The sequence below is a fragment of the Balaenoptera acutorostrata genome, chromosome 20 (assembly GCF_949987535.1).
Source record: "Balaenoptera acutorostrata chromosome 20, mBalAcu1.1, whole genome shotgun sequence".
In the NCBI taxonomy this organism is placed as follows: domain Eukaryota; kingdom Metazoa; phylum Chordata; class Mammalia; order Artiodactyla; family Balaenopteridae; genus Balaenoptera; species Balaenoptera acutorostrata.
Window position 1 is genome coordinate 18,119,906 of NC_080083.1, and position 21,086 is coordinate 18,140,991.

General features: G+C 55.6%; 1 protein-coding gene across 1 annotated transcript in view; it reads left to right on the top strand.

Annotated features, from left to right (window-relative positions):
- The window catches only part of RAB11FIP4 (RAB11 family interacting protein 4), a 156,737-nt gene extending 137,615 nt beyond the window's left edge, over positions 1–19,122 (top strand). The window contains exon 16 of the mRNA XM_057535579.1: positions 19,022–19,122. The gene's annotated coding sequence lies outside the window, so the exon portion shown is untranslated. The remainder of the gene's footprint in view (positions 1–19,021) is intronic.
- The last annotated feature ends 1,964 nt before the right edge of the window (positions 19,123–21,086 follow it).

Consider the following 21,086-nt stretch of genomic DNA (forward strand, 5'->3'; position numbering starts at 1 on the left):
TACGGGGATACAGTAGTGTACAAAAGAAACAAAAAGTCCTACCCCTGTGGAGCTTACATCCTGGGAGTCGGAGGCAAAGATCAGCAGCAGGGAGACAGGCCCTATGCAAATGAGTAAAAGATGTGGCATCTTAGATGGGATGAGGGCTACGGAAGGAGAAAAATGCTGGGTTGGGGATAAGAAGTGATGGAAAAAGAGGCTGCAGTTTCAGCTGGAGTAGCCAGGGAAGGCCTAGGGAAGAATCTAGAGTGAGGGGAGCCAGAGAGAAAGGTCAGTGTCTCCCGATCTATGGGATTTTGTCCCCAAGGCAGGTCGATCCCTCCCAGACACAGAGATGGATGTGTGCAGCAGGCAGGCCCGGACATTTAGATTGTCCTTGTCACACCACACACCCCACCCCCATCTCAGGGGCTCTGAGGTCAGCTTGTTAAGGAGCCTGACTCCTGTAGGTCATTTGTGGATGGGGGGAAACAGGGCGGGAGCCATAGGGCGGACTTGGAGGGATGGACTACATTGTGGGGAGGGCAAACGTGGTGTGAATGCCCTGGAGACTGGGCCTTTCTGAGATATTTACTCGGAGTGAGCTGGTGGGAAGTGCACTAGACCAGAGTGGAGAGGGACTGCTCTCGGCCTGCACTTACTGGCCAAGTGACCCTGGCAAGTAATTACACATGTAGAATGTAGGCAATAATAATACCTCTGACCTAGGGTCATTGTGAGAGTGTAAGGAGAAGCTCTTTGCATAGGGTCTTGGCACTGAAAAATTTCTCACTAACTGAGAGCTACCATCATCTTCATCATCATCATCACATGTTGATGTTCTCTAAGGCAGGGTTTTTCAAACTGCAGGAGGTAACCCATGAGTGGATCATGAAATAAATTTAATAGCTTGCAAGCAGCATTTCTTTTTCATGGAACAGAATAGGATTACATCAAATATATTTGCGTGTATAAGAATTGTTTCATAAAACATTTTACATACATATATAGATAAATTTCCTACCATGGGGCATGACTGAATGTTTGAAAACCACCGTTCTTAAGGCAGTGTTTCTCTAAAGATGATCCTAAAGAGTGTTTTTCTAATTAGTAATTTGCAGGCCACTGCCATCACTTTTGCCATAGCAGAATACCACTTGTGCTATTATTTACTAAATACTGGTCTTTGAGTTAGCTCATTTTAACCTCATCGTAACCACAATATTCTTGAGATTTATTTTAAAAAATATATATTACATATTTTTAGCCTAAAACCATCTCACATATGCGCACCACGCTTTGGGAACACGGGTGGTAAGGTGCATCTTTGTGAAAGCATTTTCTGAAAGCTGGGAGCTAACAGAACTGTGAGACACAGAGGAGTCCCAACCCTTTCAGGGTCCCGTTCTGCCCCGGAGGCAGGCCCAGCCCCACTGCCCAGTTTTCTGAATTCTTGTGGTTGACCTTCCCACAGCGGCCACCTCAAGAAGCAAAGAACAGGCCCTGTCTGCTTGTGGACTGGCTCGGGACCTTTCCTGGGATGTAACCCAGGTGGAGGAGGCCAGAGCCCTGGTGTATCTATCTTTTCTCTTGTGAGCTGTGTCCTGACGCTGCACCAAGTTTGCAGATTTCCTTTCTTGTCCAGCTTTGATTCCATTGATGGGATTAGGTGCCCCCTACGGCCATGTCCTTTGATGTGGTCAGGGGGTAGCAGGGAGATTTCAAGCTCAGGGAGCAAATCTTAATCTTCTGCGGGCTTCTCTGAGATCAGCGCTGGGGTAAACCCATTACATCCCTGCACTTTCATCCCCCCAGGACACCGGCTCCTCCAGGCTCCTCAAGTCTCAGAGATCCAAAGGGTTTGTCAGATTTAGAGACAGCAATAAAAGGGGAAGAGAAAGCAGAGCACGAACCCCAGACCCCTGCCAGCACCGGCAGCATCACCAGCAATGTCAGGGCATCTTCCTCTTTCTTCCCTTCTAATCCTGGGCTCCCACAAAATGGGGATTACAGAGGCTTGGGGCCAGAGGCCCGCCCTGCCCCAGCGCTGGGCACCTCTGCAGTGCCTGGCTGCCATCTGCCCTCCATCCCTCCCAGAGCTGCTCTCCTGGGAGCACCTGCTCCTGCACATCTGTCTGCCCTGCCCTGGGGTCGCCATGTGGGGTGTGGGGGCCAGCTGGCAAACTGAACAGATAAACCACTCAGCCCTCACCACAGTGAAGTCTTAAGGCACGATTTGCATTGGTGAGGCCAGGAAACAGAAGACAGGAACATAGCCAATACCTATGCGTGGCCACAAGCAGGTATGTCTCATTATTTAAATTAAACCTGACTCCAAGGCTCCATCCTAAGAGAGGCAGGGCAACTCCGTCTCAGTCATTATTTGCATTTACCCATCCCTCCCTCTGCCATGGTCCCTGGAGTCCTGGCCATCTTGAGGATGGGGATCCTGGCCTATGGATGCCCCAGACTCGTCTCAAGATGAGGCATGTGGTTACTCCCCCCGTCCCGGCGTCTCCAGAGAGAGAGAGAGTGAGGCACCAGGTCCCCACCAGAGGGGATTCCACCGAACTCGGATCCCTCTCCAATCTTGGGAGAGTTCTCCCTCGGCCTCGAAGCTTTTCTGTACCATCCTTCCTCCCTACAGTCCCCCTAAAGGAACTCGGGTTTTCAGAAAGCGCAGCCAGGAAGAGAGAAGTGGGTAAGCAGACAACTGGAAGCGGGGAGAGGAAAACACAAAATTAACATTTCAAAAAGCGTGCTGCACGGCCCTCCGCTTGGCGCCTTACATTTATTTTCTCGTTGGTTTGCCAACGAGAAGGGCCTGGCCGTCCCCAGGTTCCAGGTGGGGAGGTTGAGGCCGGCCGCAGGCGCGCTCCGCCGGGCCGGCGACGCGGCCCGGGAGCAGAGCGGCCAGCAGGGGGCTCTCGGCGCCGGCCTTCGCGGGAGGAAGCGCTGGCTGCGGCTCCGACCGGTCAGAGGAGGAAAAGGGAAAATTACTGGAGCTCGGGGGCGGGAAGGGCTGCGTGACTGGGAGGAAGGTACTTGAGACTGTCGAGTCCGGCAGCCCGCGGCCGGATTCAATCCCCAGGGCAGCTCGGACGGCCAGGGAAAGGGGCGCCGGTGCGGCCCCCACCGCGCCCGGCTGTCCTCCCGCGGGTGCTGCAGGCTGGAGAGGGCTCCGCGGCCCGGGGCGGGGGCGGGGGCGGGGGCGCCGAGGGGCGGGCGGAGGGCGGGCCGGGGCGGGGCGCGTCCGCCCGGCTCCGGGAGGCGGTGCGGGCGGGCGCTGGCCGCGTCCGCCCGCTGGGAGCCGTGGGGCGCGCAGCCTTCCTGATGTGTCACCAGCACGTGGAGCCAGCTCGGGCTGCGCCGCGAGCGGGAGGAACTCCCCTAACTTTCGAGGGGTCTCGCCGCCTCACTCCTCTCCACGCGGCGCCCGGTCCGCGCTCCTCGGGGAGGTGACGGCAGCGGCCCCCAGGTCCCGGGTGGGTTGAGCGAGGCCCCGGCCCCCGGCCCGGCGCACGCGGGGCGCCCGGGACGTCGGGGCGCCTGGTTCGGCTGGCGGCTGCTCCCCGCGACCCCCGGCCGGGGCGCGGGCTCGGCGGCGCGGGAGGGCGAGGCCTGCGGTGCGAGCGGCCCGGCCGGCCCTGCGCCCGGCGGATCTGAGCGCAGGTAACCCAGGCGGCGCGGAGTTGGGCCTCTCGGGCGCGGCGTGGGATCGCGGCGAAGTTTCTCGGCGTGTAACTCTTGCGCTCGACCGGGGGTGGAGGATGGGGGGAAGGCTAGGTTCCTGTGCCTCCCCCACCCCAGCTCAGTGTCTCGGCCTGCACCCCGGCGGCCCGGACGCCGCCGCGCGCTAGGTGTCGTGTAACCCTTCGGGGGCTGGTCTCGGAGCCCTCGGGTCGAGGTCGGGCGAGCAGGATGCCGCCTTTGGGGGACGCCGCTTGGGGAAAACCCAGAATCTCGGGCGAGCAGAGCGCCTGGAAAGCGGGCAGCCGGATCCAGTCCCAGGAAGCCCGTCGGGGGCGCAGCCCGAATCCGAGACGCGCGGGAGCTGAGAGCTGGGTCTTTGCGGGCGAGATGAGGGTGTCGGTTCAACTGGCCTACAAAGTCCCAGTTCTCGGCCCCCGGGACCGACGGCTCCTCCTCGCCCTTCACCGTTTTCTCCCGGGCGGACGAGAGCTCGGCGCCCAGGCGGGTCAGGGAGCCCGGCCGGGCCGCACCTCTCGGGGTCCACACTGGAGAGGTGGGGTGGCAAGGCACGCTCGCCGCGAACTCTGTGCGGAGGTTCGAGGGATCCCTGGGCTTGGCAGGAGCAATGGGAACGCACTCGGAAATTCGAGTTGGTCACTGTGTGCGGTTCTTGTTTCTCCCGGTGGAGCCGGATCCCCGCCGGGGCCGACCTGGAGGGAAGGGAGAGACGGAGCCCCTCTTCCTAATCGGCGGAGCCTATTCGTCTACCAGGCCCTGCCCTGCTGCGTGCTCCGGAGCCGCAGCCTTGAGCTTGGGGGTGGTGAGGACCGCCCGAGGTCTAGAGTTGTCCCTGGGAGTATGGGCCGAGATGTGGAGGTTTTGCCCCTCTCCCTGCGCCCCACCATTTCTTTAAAGATGCATCTTTGTGGGTGTGTTCCTAATGGCTAGCCTTTTGTTCCCTGACATTTGCAGCATAATGCTGACCCACCCTGAGTCCCCTTAATGTTTTATGCTGAGATTCCCTTCTTAAACCATTTATTCAGTAACTTTGCTTCTACCTTCTTCCTGCAAAAGAAAAACCCCACACTAACCCCTGAAACCTCCGGTCTGCCTGGCGTTGGAACTTTTTTTGTTCATTTGTATTGTGTTTTGGCTGTCTTGGCAGTGAGGTGACCTGAACCGTGCGAAGGACCAGTTGACAAAGTAGGGCACTTTGGGCCCCCTTCTTCCTGGCTTTGGAAAACAGGAGAGCTTTCTAGAAGCAGGGAGGAGGGAGAGGGAGAAACCAGCCCAGCCAGGTTGGCCCACCTCTCGAAGTTGTGGAAGCTTCTTCTAGAGGTTTCTCCAACTTCTGTGGGTCCGTGTAGAGATAGACCTCACAGGGTACCTACCACATCTGTGTCCCTGTTTTGGTGGCCATGAGGGGGCGTGAACAGAGGGGAGCCCCATGGGCTATGGGATCACCGAGGCAGGGTTGGGCCCGTGAGCCCAGGAGTGGGCAAAACCCCAAACTGCCGTTGGCCGGCATTTTTTCCGTGTGAGCTTTGTCCTGCTGGCTCTAACCAGTGGACTGTGCAGACGTCAGAATTGTGGGAGAGAAGTGTTTATTTGGCCAAGTATCTAAATGTACAGGCATCTTGATCAGTTTTGAGGCATAATCGTCTCTGAGTGGACTGGTGGGAGTTTCAGCTGGAGGCTTTGCCCTAATTAAGGAAAACGCTCCGTTCAGAGTACTGAGTCAGGTTGGGAAAACAGAGATCTCCCTTTGAACCCATGCCTCTCCCGGCCCTGCAGATCAGTACCTTAAATTAAATGAAGTGGAAATCTCCAGAATATTGCATGGTCATAAAACATCCGCAGGACTGGTCTGGAGCAGTGAGATGCGGAAAAGCATTGCAACCATCCTGGAGGGGACACGCACGGGGACGAAGGGCAGAAATCACTGGGAATAAGGGAAAAGGAGCCGGGCAGCGCCCCAGGCCTCCCCTGGCCTTTCCCAGGTAGCCGGCAGTTTTCCCTCAGGCTGTGCCCGGTTCTCAGGGGCTGCCCAGGGTTTTAAGGATTTTTAGGAAATGCCTCGGGGCTTCGTTTCTTTGGGTGGGGGTGGGAGTGAAAGGTTAGGTTTTTCCTTTGCAGGATGTAATCGAGTCAGCTATGCTGTGGGCTGGCCTGGCCTCCAGCAGCTGATTTAGGCTGTGGTATTTAGGAATTGTGTTTTAGCTGCGAGCTTTTTGATTTCGCCGCCCCTTTTGAATTCTCATAGTTCCTGAAGCAGATGCCTCCTCCCGCCCCCCCACCCCCACCCCCACCCCCACCCCCACCCCAACCCCAATCCATCCCTCTAAGCTGGGTACCTAGGAGCTTCGCGCTGGAAGTGGCTTGACCGCGGCAGACTTGTTTGCCCTGGAGCCATCTTTAGAAAGCAGCTAAATGCAAGGTGGGAAGCTGGTGGGAGGGTAGGATTTTAGCCAGACCCCCAGGGAGACCCACGGAAGACTTGTGAAATCCAGCTGGACTCATGGTCCTACCTACTGGGAGGAAACGTGCATTCCCTTAACTCTTAAGTAAATTGCAACCTGGTGAATAATTAACCTTGCCCATTTCGCTTTTTTTCTTTTCTTTTTTTTAGAAAAATAATATCCCAACCTGTGAAAGATTAGAGATCAATTTTTGTTCAGCATGCTTGCATTGACAAAGGAGCACTGGGAGAAGCCGACCCTCTCCCCTCCACCCCGAAGTCCTAGCAACTCAGGAAATTCTGCTACTTAGAAATCCCTCCAGGGTTTCTCTGGTGGCAGTTGTGGGGAACGGCCTCTGAGCTGCCTCCCCAGGTCTCCTTCAGTTCCTCTGCCCAAAGCTGAGCTGTCTGAACCCTCAGCAACGGTCAGGATTCTGTCCCCCACTTTCTGTAGCGACAGCTTGGCCTTCACTCCTGCAATGGAGTCGATTCTGCTGTCAGGCCAGTTTGCGGCTCTGCGCGGGATGGTAAATATTTGGCCTGTCTCAGTTCTTTTACACAAAAGAACAGCGCTCCTAATCTGGGACAAGTCCGAGGAAGAGTTGTCTCAGAAACAGGGGATCCATCTGGGGTCCGTGAAGGGTTTTTCTCCAAGCAGCCCAGTGTGAGCGCCATGAAGGCGGATTTGGGGTCCAGATGTGTTCAAGTTGGAGTCCTAGCTGCCACTTGCCAGCTGGGTGGCCTTTGACAGGTAACTTCTCTGTGCGCATTTCTTCCCTTGTGGACAAGGGTTCTGAGACCTCCCTTGTAACGCTTTGGTGAGGCTTGAATGAAAAATGCAAGCACAGTGCCTGGCACACACCAGTAGACCTTCAACTGGTTGTCCTCATCTTCTCTGCCCTCTTATTTTGAATAAGCGCGGGTGGGCCTTGGGCAAGTCATTTAACCCACTGGGAACAGAAGCTTTGTAATCCTAAAGCGGGATGATGCCTGGGAACCCCATCCCCTGTCTGCGTCTATTGTCCACCAGCCACGTGGCAGGGACCCGGCCAGGCTGGGGTTACGACCGTGGGTAAGATGGGCACGGCCCGTTGCTGCCCACTCCGATTTGTACCCCAGCTCTGAGCGCAGATGAAGGGTATGGTGAGTCCTCTTGTTATAGCTGAGGCTGCGACTCCGAGGGGAAAGGCTCCCCCAGATTCTCGCAGCTGCCTCTGGGGCCGAAGGAACGGGAAGCCCGGCCTTCTGGGTGCAGTAGGGCCTCCCGGGTAGGGTAGGAGCCAGCGGGCTGTGGAACAGGAGCTGGGTGGGTCTGGATTAGCCCCGTTGCTTCAAGGAACCCTGGGTGCGCAGAAGTGGCTGCCTCACACGTCTGCTCTGCCATGCGTCCAGCCTGAAAGGTCCCAAGACTCCACGTTTCATGGAAGGTCCCCATGAAAGGCGAATTGCCACAGCTGCTCTTGGCCCGCTCACTCATTGACCCAGCTGGCAAGCCAAATGCACTCTAGTGGGACCAGTCAAGCAGGGTACAGACTCGAAGGGCTGGGGGAGGGGAAGGAAATACTTTGATATTACAAAAAGTAATATCTGCAGAGTAATCACCATGGGAAATAAAAATCAGGATTTCATTGGACTTCCTTATACTTTTTTATGGCTTAGTGATGTTTTTATTTTGCATTTCGAACTGGAGGTTGAGATGGACCATAATCTCTTCAGTGCTTTAGAGCCCCGGGGCAGTGGGCAGGGTTTACTGGGACGCAGAGCAGGTGACTTCTCACCCACTGTGCAGCTCCCTCCCTCCTCCCTCTGGCACGCTCTGGGGAATTTTGAAATTGCCCTGTGGCCAGACCCCTTGTGTTTGCTGCCCAGGAGGACTGGGGAAGGAGGTGCTGTGTGGACAAACCGTCGGCTGATTTTAATCTCAGCTCTGCCATTCTGGGCCTGAGAGCCCCCTTCTCCGTCAAGTGGGCAGCTGGACCAAATAGCGTGCACACCCTTTGTAGTCTTAACATCCTTCTAAGTTTCAGAGCCCCAAGGCGAGGCGCAGAGGAGGGCACCGGGCTGGGACCTGGGCCTGGGGTTGGGAGGGGCGGGAGGGGTGGGGGAAGGACTCAGAGATGTGCAGCTGGGAAATTTGGATCAGTCTGTGAGGACTTGGTGGTTCATTCTCATGAAATGCGCTTCCTCTCACTGGATTTCTACCCTGGGGTGTGTGGGGTTCAAGGCAGAACGCTGGCTGCTTCTTGGTGACTGAGGCTTAAATTCTGGTTTTTCGATTCTCTGTCTCCGTGTCCACTGTAAGGTAGACCTCCTCCCGCACCCTTTTGAAAACCAGTCACTTGCGTTGCTATTTATGTGCTGATGGCACCTGGCTTTCCAGGAGGCTGAAGGCAGGCATTGGGGAAAGGGCGTTGGCTTTGCAGGCTCTCCCGTGGACTAGCTGGGTGACCTTGGACCCGTGACATGCCTTCTTGAGACTGTTTCCCCATCTGTGATGATACATGCCCACTGTGTAGTGTGATACAGGGGCCACATGAGAAGGCCGGTGTGAAACGCCGGGTGGTTTGGGGGGACGGCGGGGGAGTACGTGGTAGCTATTCTTAAGTGACACCGTACCTCACCCCAGGGCCTATGGGGCCAGCGAAGAAAGCCCAGTGAGGTCAAGGAAGCGCACCCCGAGCCTGGCCTGGCGAGCTTGCTTGCTGCCTTAACATCTGGGGAGAAAACATTGGAAGAAAAGCAATATGGAGTAGGGCTGGAGGGGGTTCCTGTTTCTCCGGGGAGGTACGCCCAGTACAACCTAAGAGGGGTGGCTGTGGGGCGAAGTCACCGACTCTTCCAGGGGTGGGTGTATTTCATCACGTATTAGTGGGAGAGGCGGGATAACGTTCTCTTGAATCCTTTCCTGTGGAGCTTGCTGCGGTGAGCTTAAGAACATGGGGGAAGAAAAAAAGTTAAAAAAAAAAAAATGTGTCTTTGCTCTTGGAACCAAGAGGGCGATTAAACAGGTACTTGGAACCAGGACTTGCATATAAGCAAAATGTTGGTCTCCAACTTGCCTGGCCAGACCACTGTATATCTGGGAAAAGTCAACCAGACCACTTGCTCCCAGCTGGTTAGCATGGAGGGTTCTCCCGCCGCCCTGGGCTGCGTCTCTCTCACTCTCCCCCTGCCCTGCCTCTCCTCCCATGTCTGGTGATAGCAGGCGTTCATTGTCGCCCAGGTCTGGGTGCATGCGAACCTTGGCCAAATCGCTGAATGTTAAAACATCTGGCAAAATATCACATTTCGACAATGGGCCTTTTCTGTAGAGCTGGGGATAGAGGGGGCAGTGTTGGGATGCTGGAAAACCACTTAAGCCTTGACAGTGGAAATGGGCAGGGTCCAGGATCCTGACTTTGAACACAAGGGGTGAAGATGGAGCAGCGAGGGGGCACTCCTTAAAATAGAAGTAGGCCCCGAGAACCAGCTCCCCCTGTTTCCAGAGCCCGAGGTGGGGAGGGAGGGGGGCTGCGGCCAGCCTACCTTGGCACCCTCCCTTTTGTCCTTTCGGTGAATTTTGTTGTAAAGACAGGTCGTGACAAATATCGCATTGCCCTTTGGGCCGGGGAGCTATGAGGAGTCCTCACTGGAAACCCAGCCCAGTTCACTTGGGAGCCATAATTAGGCAAGAGAACAGTTCACGGGCCCTTGATTCAATAAAGACCCTTTTATGATGTTGGTTTTTCCCAGAAAAATAATACCACTTTGCCCCATTTATTGCATTTAGATGTGTAATCATATTAGGGCTCAGCAGCCCCGGGGACTGAAGTTACATAGTTGGGGTTTTCACCAAAGGCTGTTACCCGGTCTTCAGAGGGAAACAGTGTGTCCTCAGAGGGGGGAAAAAAAAAAAAGACAACAACAAGGAACATTTTTGAGGATTTTTGTCGCTTGGCATTTCAAGGACATTTTCTCCCATCAGGGTGAGAAGCGACCCAGGGAAAAAAAAAAAACAACAGAAAGTGAAACTAACTCGCCTGGCCAGTGTGGCCGCAGCCCTGCGTGCCCAGCATGGTCCCTCCCTTGTTGTCGCTGACCATATCTGGCAGTCAGATGGGTGGCACGTGCCCGGCAGAGGGCTGAAGGAAATGCCAGAGAGGATGCCTGTGGCCTCTGCACCGGGAGTCGTGGTGTCCCAGCACGTCTCCACCTCGATGGCAGGGCTGCAGGCGCTGGTGTGTGCAGGTGGCTGTCCTCTGCCTCGCCCAAGCCCCCCCTGTTGGGGCAGTCAGCCCGGACTAAATATAGTCCTGGAGGTCCCTGCGGCTTTCGGTTTGTTGGAAGGCTTTGCTTGGCCCCGCCCACGGCCCTGGGAGGCACCGTCTTCCAGGCATTTGCATATGGATGGCGCTGTCACCTGCAGGCCCCCTCCCCATGCAACCATCCCCTCTTACCTTCTAACCCCAGACCCTGTGTCAGGCAATCACTAAGAACGTCTCCCAATCACTCACAGAGTAAAAATCCCTCCTAGAAATCTGCCCAGGGCCGGGGTGTTGGTAGAGATCACCAGTGGTGTCCAGAACTTCTTTCCCAATTCTCGGTTTAGAAATCTCAGGCGATGAGGAAATTTCTGAGAGTCCATTCGTAGGTGTGCTCTATTAAGAAATAGGGTAGGACCTTTCATTAAAACTGTGTTGCATTAGAAAGGGGAAAAATCCATGTAATTCCGGGACATCTAATGAAAGTTATTGCTGAAATAAATATCTTTTCAGATATCATCCTTTAATGCAGAAGAACTGGTTCGTCTATTTATAGATATTGCATATTAAAATATTCTTTCAGTGTCACTACTATCAAGGTGTGAGGTCTGTAGTTCAGTGTCACTACTATCAAGGTGTGAGGTCTGTAGTTTTTTTTCAATCTTATACTTTAGACTTTTTGGAAAAAGTGCTATTGTTATATATTTATAATACATAAAATTGTTTTTCGGTTCCCCCCCACCCCCAAAAGGAATATAAATAGAACACCTGAAACCAGATTCTCTAATTAGTACATTTTTCTACTTAGCTGTTAGGAATTTGTGATGGGATCAGTTATTTTAGATTCCCAATGAAACTTTGGCCACAGGGAGGTACACCAGGGGAAAAAAATCACTGGTTTTCAGTTTTGGCTACCACCCACTCACCTGCTCCCCGCAAAACACCTAACGTGCCTGCCCATCAGGCAGCAACAGTGACAAGAAAACAGTTTTATTTTCCTTGTCCCAAGTAGATGGAGTTGGAAAAGTTACTCGTTTATGTCAGCCTCTCTCTGCTCCTGCCAGGGGAGCAGGCAGATGAAGTTTGGGTTTAAATACTACTTTTTTTTTCCTACATTTTTCAGCAGTTATGTTAGTAGCTGTTCTTTGGAGAAAAAGTTCTGGTGATCTGAGTTCATTCAGTTCGTATTTTCTGTGTGCCTTGTGTGTGGTTTCTGTGCCTGGTGGCCTGGGGGGTCGGTAGCCCCCCCAGGAGTAGGGACCTCCAACCAAGACCAAGAAGTGAAGTCAGGACCCAGTGTTTGCACTTTGTAACAGTTGCCGGTGCAAGCCCATGATCATTTTATTCATTGATTGATTGATTGATTGCTGCACTGGGTCTTAGTTGCGGCAGGCATGCGGGATCTAGTTCCCTGACCAGGGGTCGAACCCGAGCCCCCTGCACTGGGAGCGTGGAGTCTTACCCACTGGACCACCAGGGAAGTCCCAAGCCCACAGTCCTTTATCCAAAATTCTGAACTCCAGAAAACTCTGAAAACCAAAAGCTGTGTTTATAATGAATTTCCTGGGGAATCCTGACCTGAACTGACTTGAGACTATTAGAGTCTATGTCTCTCTTGGGGGGTGTGAATCTTCATGGCTTTCACTGCAGAGACATTACTGTGTGTGACTCCGGGGGCCGCCCTATGGCATAGTATGTGGCCTGTGCACCACGTTACCTGAAAAATTCTGAACCAGGTAGGGCCTGAAGGTTTGGGGTATAAGAGGTTGCAGCCCCGGATTAGGAGCGTCAGCTAACCGAGACGGCGGGCCCCATGGCCTGCAGAGCCCTTCTCTCCCCAGGCCTTGAGCTCCATGAAGGCTCACCAAGTTTTGCTCACTGTGGTATCCTCGGTACCCAGCTGGGTGCCTGGTGCCTCCTAGGTGCTGAGTGAATACTGATCAGAAGCAAGGGTCAGCCAGCTTTGTCCGTGAAGGCCAAAGAGTATTTTAGCCTTTGAGGGCCATGGGGCCTATGTTGCAAGTCTTCTGCTCTGCTGTCGGAGCGTGAACGCAGCCATAGATAATACGTAAATGGGTGAGTACCTGTGTTCTGATAAAACTGGAAGGATGGTGGGTGGGTGGGTCTGGCCTGTGGGCCCACAGTTGGCTGACTCCTATGAGGAAGATAAACGCATCCTAAATGTAGACCCTTCCCCATTCTGTTAGCCCTGCTGTCTGCAGGCCTGGTCTGCTTGTTTCACTGCCCCAGTGGAGTCTCTTTACCAAAGAGATAAAGGCAGCGCCCACCCCTGGCATCGGCTCCTCCCATGTTCTGGACACATGGCCGAGAGGGAGGCGCTGCCCTCCCCGGACCGGCCTGGGTCGTGGGAGTGGGTGTTTGTGTGGACGAATGCGTTTGGGCTCCGGTCTAGCCTCGCCGAAGGCACATCGCTCGGGCCTTCACCCACTGAGTTTTTTGGGAGCTGAGCCAACCTCGGGGCAGGCTGGCTGTCAGCATCGGGCCAGGCAGGGCTGGAGTTTGTGGGGCGTGGCGGGAGCTGAGGGGGGTGAGCATGAGCATTTAGGAGGTGTTCTCAGCCAAAGAATTTCTGGCAGAGGGACATGGGTGAACGTAAACCCAGGGGCTCTGATGGATGAGTTTCAGGTCTCTTGGCCGTGTTCATCCCAGCCCTGGAGCGGCCAGCAAGGGTGGATGAGGCCAGCCGAGTCCAAGGCGGCTTTCCACTGCGGTGGAGGCGCAAATCCAGCCGAGCCCTCTGGCTCCACCCCACGGTGGGGTGGCTGGAAGGAGGGCAGCACCTTGCAGAGCGCACGCCCCTAAGCTGAGCTCTGGGAGCACCGGGGTCTCCAGGCCCCCAGGCCAGCCCCTGCTGCAGGCCCTGGCTGTGTCCAGCTGCTTCTCTGCAGGAGGGGTGCCCCCAGGACATTCTGGGACTGCTGCCCTCTGCTCAACCACCTCCTTCCCTAGTCCGGGTGGAACCGCTGTACGGTTTTCTTTCTTAAGCGAACTCCGAACAAGGGCTGCTGTCTCCGGTCGTTGGCCTTTCTTTTCCTTCCAGCATGGTTTTGTGGGTTGCCGGCTATTTTAGGGACTTTGAGTTTGGAGTGGAGCCTCCTTGCTCTGCAGCTCCCTTGGAGACTCGATGGCTTTTCAGCCCCAATGTCATCAGTGCGTGTTCAGCACAGGGCGAGGGCTTAGGGAGGCCCCGAGGAATGGCTCTAGGGGCTGGTGTGTTTGTTTGGTGTTGGTTAGCTCTGCTGTCAGAGCCAGGCTCAGGTGGGTCCCCGTCGCACACCTGGCACGGCACGGGGGATCCTCTGGCCGGTGGCCCGGGCATCCTTCCTGACCTCGTTATTGAGCTCCGGGGCCAGGCACTGCCTGTACCATGGTGGTAAGAAGGCCCAGAGTAGTGCTTCTCATACTTGGGTGTCCTTGTGAACCACACAGGGAGCCTGTTAGCAGCGCAGACGACTCCAGGGCCCCTCGGTTGACCTAGGGGTCCTGGGGTCAGCGTTGTTAATAAGTGTGTGTGATTGATTGTGATGTTGGTGGTTCCAGGGCCGTGCCGCCGGTGGCCAGTAGGTAAAGCAGCGTGATGTGTGGAGTCAGGGGGAGCAGGGAGAAAGAAGGGGCTCTAACCCAGGGAGGGGCTGCGGTCAGGAAGGGTCACCCAGAAAAGGTGAGCTGAGTCTTGAAACACAAAGCAGGGCAAAGTAATGATCACTAACTCTGATTGAATGCTTGGTGCCAGGCACAGCTCTAAGCCTTTATAGGAATGGACTCATTTATTTTTCCATATGTCCCCTCTTTTTTGGATTTCCTTCCCATTTAGGTCACCACAGAGCATTGAGTAGAGTTCCCTGTGCTATACAGTAGGTTCTCATTAGTTATCTGTTTTATACGTAGTATTGTATATATGTCACTCCCAATCCCCCAATTCACCGCTCCCCCCCCCCCCCGCCCGGGTATCCATACGTTTGTTCTCTACGTCTGTGTCTCTATTTCTGCTTTGCAAATAAGTCATCTGTACCATTTTTCTAGATTCCACATATATGCGTTAATATTCGGTATTTGTTTTTCTGTTTCTGACTTACTTCACTCTGTATGAGACACTAGGTCCATCCACGTCTCTACAAATGACCCACTTTTGTTCCTTTTTATGGCTGAGTAATATTCCATTGTATATATGTACCACATCTTCTTTATCCAGGAATGGACTCATTTAATCCTCCCAGCAGCCCCATGAAATAGGTAGTTGCCATGATCTTGGAGCACAGAGGGGTTAAGGAGCTTGCCCAAGGGTCTCGGCTAGTCAGTGGTGAACTGGGTCTCACCCTCCTCCTGCTCTGTTCCACTGCATTGGGGCTGGGGCACCCCAGGCAGCGAGACCCGCTCATGCAGAGGCTGTGCAGATCAGGGCTTGGGCTTCTCAGGATGCGGTCATGTTGCTGAATGGTTCAGATGGCTCGGCTCGTAGTGTGTGGGGACAGTTGGGTTTTGCTGGTGGAGTATACGGCCATGGTCTTGGTTAGGGCAGAAGGTTGCAGCAAGGTGACAGCTGCTGTAACATAGCTTTGAGGGGGCTGAGGCTGTAGTCGGGCAGCCGGGGTTCTGGGCACACGTGCTCTTTGTCTGAACAAGGCAGGACCCCGGGGTGTGGGGAGAGGTGCAGCGTTAGTGCCCAGGGAGCAGCCAGGCCTGTGCCTTCACACCTGTCCCAGTTGCCCTCTGAGAAGGAAGAATTCTCCATGGTCTGAGTCCTTGGAGACTCCCAGGGAGCCTGGCCCAGCTCTTGGGGTCTGAGGGCAACGGGGAAACTGCTTGGAGAGGGGAAGACATTTTTGTTGGGAGCCGACCAAGCCACACTCTGTATGCTTCCTTCAGTCCTCACGTCGCCCTGCAAAGGGCGCTGCTTATTCCTATTTACTGATGTGCAAGCGGAGACACAGAGAAGCAAAGTAACTTAGACACCGTCACACAGCAAGTAAGCAGGTAGTGGCACCAGGTCTGTCTTCTGTGGGATGCGCTTTTCACCGCAGCGGGGTCCCCCTTGTTCTGAGAGGCCACATGTCCTGCACACACGTCAGGACTGGTGCCCAGGCCCCTCCCTGAGTGGGTGCAGTGGCAGGCTGGGTGGGGCAGGCTCCCAGCAGCCAGCTGGGCAGATTCCAGCTGAGCTGGGGCCCTGGCTGGGATGGCCTGGCTTCAGGGGACGGGTTACTGGCTGATGGGTGGCATTCCGAGGAGTCAAAGGCCCAGGGTCTGTGGGAGTGGCCTGCTGGGGCATTCCTGGTCGGGGGCCCTGATGCTCGGAGCTGAGCCTCTGCCGCCCTGGAAGCTCACCTGAGTCTGGGGGCACAAGGATCCCTCATAAAGGAGGACCTTAAACCAAGCTCTGATTCCAGAGCCCCTGTCTTCCTACTGTAAGAAAAAAAATCAGCCACCGGCCCCTCCTGTTTTTTCTCGTTGGCCACTTTCTGGCCATCCCCTCACCCTACCCCCAGTCTCTTCCAGCAGAGTGGGCAGCTCGCTGATTTGAACCTGAACGCCATCAGGACAAACCAGAAGCCCGCACTGCTCTTTGCCCATGACAGGCTGTTTGCGGGCAGTGGGGTGGGGAGTCTCTACTATTCTTGCGTCACGACAGGCCTGTGACCGTCACTCAGCCTCTCGAGCTCAGTACCCGCAAGACGGGTCCACGCCCCGCATGTGAAGACGAGGGCCAGATGGCCCTTCCTCCGGGTCTTCCTGCTTTGCCTAGTTCTTGGGGCCCCTCGCCACTTGGGATTCCACCAGGATTCTAGCCCCCGGCTCCCTGCGGGGAGAAGGCACTGGGTTCTGAGTTGGAACAGAGGCTGGTCACTCCTGGGCGTGCCTCGGGGTATGGGGCGGGCAGTGAAGCCGGCCACAGTCCAGGCCGAGCATTGGAGAGAATCATGCCACCGTGGAGACCTCGCAGCTACCCCACCTGCCACAGAGCTTCCCGTGGGCCACCATCTCCTCCGCGGCTCACCTGGAGAGTGCTCAAGGACAGCAAGAAAAATGAGGGACTTTCAGGGGCAGCTGTGTTTTCTGACTCAGTCATAATGCCCCTAAAAATCCTTATTGTTCTTGCAGTGTGCAGCAGGCAGCGGCCCCAGCCCACCCGGCTGCTCTGGGGTGGCAAGGGCTACCTGGGGTTCGACGGGCGTGTCCTCCCCCGGCGTCCTGAAATGAGAGTGAAGGGAAACTGACTGATTACTAAAACATGTTGTTGGTCGGTGCATTGATTTGCATGTACTGTTATAATTTCTTCTTTGGGGAGGGCCGGGCCTCGAGACATTCCTGTGCAGATCGGAGCCCAGGAGAATGCAGGGTCTCCCCGGTTTGCGTGCGGGGAGGGTTCCGTAGAGCCCAGCTGCACGTGTCCAGCCCAAGGAAGGGTAGCTTCGGGGGCAGTTGTGTCCAGGGCAACAGTGCTGGGCTGGCCGGGATGCCCGCCTGTCCTGAGAAGCTGGCACTGTTTAGGGGCTCTGGGTTTTAAAACAGAAGGAGCCTCGGTCCACGCGCTGAGACCCCGTGAGCTGGCCGTTTTGCATAGCCGCCTGCAGTGGATCGAGGTCTTCCCCCCCAGCTGTGACCCTAGAGCCTGCTTTCTCTCGCCCAGGTGGTCTCTACCCGTCTCTCACCTCCTGGGTTTCCACCATGCTCAGCAGGTGCCCCCCCCCCACAGATACTTCTGCTGAGCCAAGGCTTTTATGGGTGGGGGTCCCGGGGGACTGTCAAGCAGAAATACCAATTGGTGACACGCCCCCCTTAACACCACCATCCCACATGTCACCAGATCCCACAACATCGTCCTCTCTGGCAGAGGCTGGGCAGGTGGTCAGCCTGTGGATGGGCGGACGGGGAGGTGGATAGGCAGTAAGCAGGACTGTACCTCCCATGGTCCACCCTGGGTCCTGTCCGCCTCCCAGTCAGCGGAGGAAGTTCATCCTCGAGGTATTTCTCAGGTTTCCCCCCAGGTGCCAACGCAAAAGCTCTTGTCGCGCCAGAAGATGGGTGTTTGTGGGACCCTGACGGCCACGATCCTCCTCCTTGGCCAGCCGAGCCCCCTGCGGTCCCCACTGTGCCGCCATCCCAGCTCCCAGAGCCAGTTTTTAAGGGGCTGAGTTTGCTCAGCATTCTTCTGCCCAGGGGAAGGGACAGCTCCAAGGTAAAGGTCAATACGGAATAGAGGGGATGAGGGCAGGGGGAGTGATGTTTATTCCTTCTTGGTAAAACATGGGCGGGGCTCTCGTGAAATGAGCTGCTCACATCCCACAGTGGACACCCGGGCGATAGAGCATATCCCATCCTCTCTCACAGCTAAGCATTTGCTAACCTCAAATCAGCTGTCCCTCCCTGAGGCCCGCCTGCCCTGCTCTTCCATCCCCACAGACCTCCTTGTTCCTGAGTGTGTTCCTCATTCTTTACCCCAAAACATCTGCAAAAAAAGATAATACATAAGACATAAAACTGATTACTGGAGAGCATTTCAAAAATCCAGAAGGATGAAGAAGGTTTATAGATACCCATACCTAGAGATCATGTCTGCTAATGAAATAGATCCTTCCAGCATTTTTTTTCTCTTTGCATGTATACCCTCACCCAGTTAGCAGGATTGGGGCTTCCAAAAGTGGTGAAGCTCGTAACCCATCTGAGTGACGGCCCTGGGCCCTTGGGAGGCAGAAAGTCTCTGATTTTCTTTTTGCCAAGTGGGCCAGGGTGCGCCAAAACTTACCTCCAGCTAGCAAGCTCGTTGGGAGGTGCTGGGGCAGCACTGGGTCTCTCTCTAAACCGAGACTGGTGAAGTTGCTGGGGAGGGTGCTAGAAATGTGGGCTCTGGGACTTCCCTGGCCGGTGCAGGGGTTAGGACTCCCTGCTTCCTCTGCAGGGGGCACGGGTTCAGTTCCTGGTCAGGGAAATAAGATCCCACAAGCTGCTCGGCCAGACAGCAGCAACACAAACCGAAATGTGGGGCTGTGCCCTGATTGCGTTCTAAGCGGGCTGCTGCTTTGCTTCCTGACTCTGGGCACACGGGAGAATCACTTAAACGTTAAAAAAAAATTCAGGACTTCCCTGGTGGCGCAGTGGTTAAGAATCCGCCTGCCAGTGCAGGGGACACGGATTCGAGCCCTGGTCTGGGAAAATCCCACATGCCATGGAGCAACTAAGCCCATGCTCCTAGAGCCCGTGCTCCACAGCAAGAGAAGCCACCACAATGAGAAGCCCGAGCACCACAACGATGAGTAGCCCCCGCTCGCCGCAACTAGAGAAAGCCAACGCGCAGCAACGAAGACCCAACACAGCCAAAAATAAATAAATAAATAAACATATAAAAAAATTTCAGTGCCACCCCGCCCCTCCCAGGAGCAATTGGATCTGAATTGCTGGGTGTGGGGAGGGACCCAGGCCTTGGTACCTTTGTTTTTCTTCTGTTCCTCAGGTGATTCTGTTAAGCGGCCAGAGAACTCTCCAGGTCCACACCCACAAGTTAGTGACGGAAGAGTTCCTCCAGCTCTGCCTTCAGAGCCTGATGGCGGAGATGGGACCATTTGCAGCTGGCAGACTTTCACTTCCATTATGTTCTCTGCCGCTCAGTCACCTTTTGATCCTCATTTTACAGACGGAGGACCGAGGCTAAGGAGATCAGGAGACTTCCTGAAGGACACACGTCTAGGATGCAGCAGAGCTGGGGTGTAGATCTGCAGCTTCTGACTCCCAAGGCTAGTGCTCTTTCTAAAATTGCCACTTATAATTAGCATATTTAGTTATAACAAGATATGGTCATCACAGTGTCCTGAGCTGGGTGGGTGGGTGCCCCTGTCCCACAGGGAGGCTGGGTGATCGTCCCTTCGTCTCCCTGATGCTGAGTATGTACATGGCCAGCCCGGACCCACGGCCCGCCCCCATCAGCCTGCTGTGCCAAGGGTCCCAGCTCTGGGCAGGGCAGGGTGTAGCCCCTTTTGCAGAACATGCAAGAGGTGTGGCTCAGGTCACACAGCTGGTGGGTGGCACAGGCCTAGCGGTCCCTGCTCCTTGCCTGGACAGAGGCATCCAGGAAGCAGCACAGCCCGCATGGGGCTTTGCTCGTCAGGGCCCTGCTCCGAGCTGGCGGCCCTCAGGGTCAGGACCCCTGCTGGGGGTGCCTCCCTCATTCCTGCAGAGCTGGACTCCCAGGGCCTGGGCAGGCTGCCAGGGCAGGGAACTAGCGGGCAGGCACACTGTTGGCTCTAGGAAGTGTCACTGTTCCTGGGCCGGTCCGCAGGGCTGGAGGGCCTGGACATGACAGCAGAGACAGGAGCTGGGAGCTGAGAACGCCCCTCTCCCAGGGCCCAGCAGCTCTGGGCCTGGCCCACGGGCTTCCTTTGGCAGGGCGGGCCAGAGCTTTGTCCACACCACCTTCCCTTGCTGGGCCTGGGCTCTCGCCTTGCTCCCCCACCAGCTCTTTGCGGCAGAGTACACGCTCTTGGCAATGACATCCATTTAACCTGCTTCGCAGAAGACAGGACGGTTGGGCAGGCAGACTCAGCGGGCAGCTTGGTGGGAGATGGGGTGAGGGCCCTAGGCTCAGGCTTCTCTTGCCCATATTCTTTGGGGAGCTGGGCCGGGAGGTGGCCCTAAGCTACCTTGCTTACCTGGGTCAGAAATAACCTCAGCTCAACTGAAAGCCTAGAGCAGCCAGGATGAGGGCAGAGCTTTGAGCTCCTGGAGTTGGTGGGCGTTTGCCCAGGAGCCAGGTCAGGGGCAGCCACTTAGCCGGGGCCTTGGGTAAAGCCCCCTCCCCTCCAAGCCTGTTGCCTTGTTTGTTTAATGGGCATAATAGTGCCCTGTAGGAGTATGTCCACTTTCTAGGCATATTCTGAACAGGTAGGATGTTGTGGCTCTCTGTCTCTCCCCTTCCAGGAGGGACGCTTCATCAGAGAACGCAGGGAGGTGTCTGGCGTGGAGAACGTGCTCGTTTCTTGCTGGTTGCAGTAGGAAGTGAATGTAGATCTCCAGGCGTTGGATAGTGTCTTCTGTCCGTGATCTCTACAAAGATGACCTTTTCTTCAGTTCTCTCTCTGGCCCTCCTGCCCTGGCCAGACCCTGTTAGGATGGTGGTTCTGGACTGAGAAGCTGTCCTCCTTGCCCCTTTGCCCTGTGTGCCTCTCTGGTCTGGCCTCCCCTGAGGCCCAGGGAGTCATCCTTCCCCTCCTTGGGGTTCATCTTACAAGTCCGGATGCCATCAGCTCCAAGGAGTTCCCTCTGGGCCAGAGCTCCTCCCTCCTCCGCCAGCCTCCTTGGGGTGCAGACAGACAGCCCTGCACAGGCCCGAAGGGCTTTCTGTTTGCCTTGGCTGGTGGGGAAGAGATTAGTGCTCGCTTTCTGTTTTGACTATTGTATCTAACCAACACAGAGCCTGTGACATCGCAGAAAAGCAGACTTGGGTCTTGAATGAGTTTGGGGCCTGTCCCTGATGGCCTGGCCTCTGCAGAGATGTCTGGAGGTAGGAATGGGTGATAACACCGCCCCCTGGGTACGGAGAGATGTGATGACCATCTGTCAGCTTTCCCGACCCAAGGTCCACAGCCCTTTCCTCTTTTTTTCCTTCAGGGGATGACTTCTCCCCACCTCCTGGGATTCACATGGGGCCACTCCCCATCCACTGGCTTTAGAGGCAGGCATGTGTCCCAAGCTGGACACTGAGA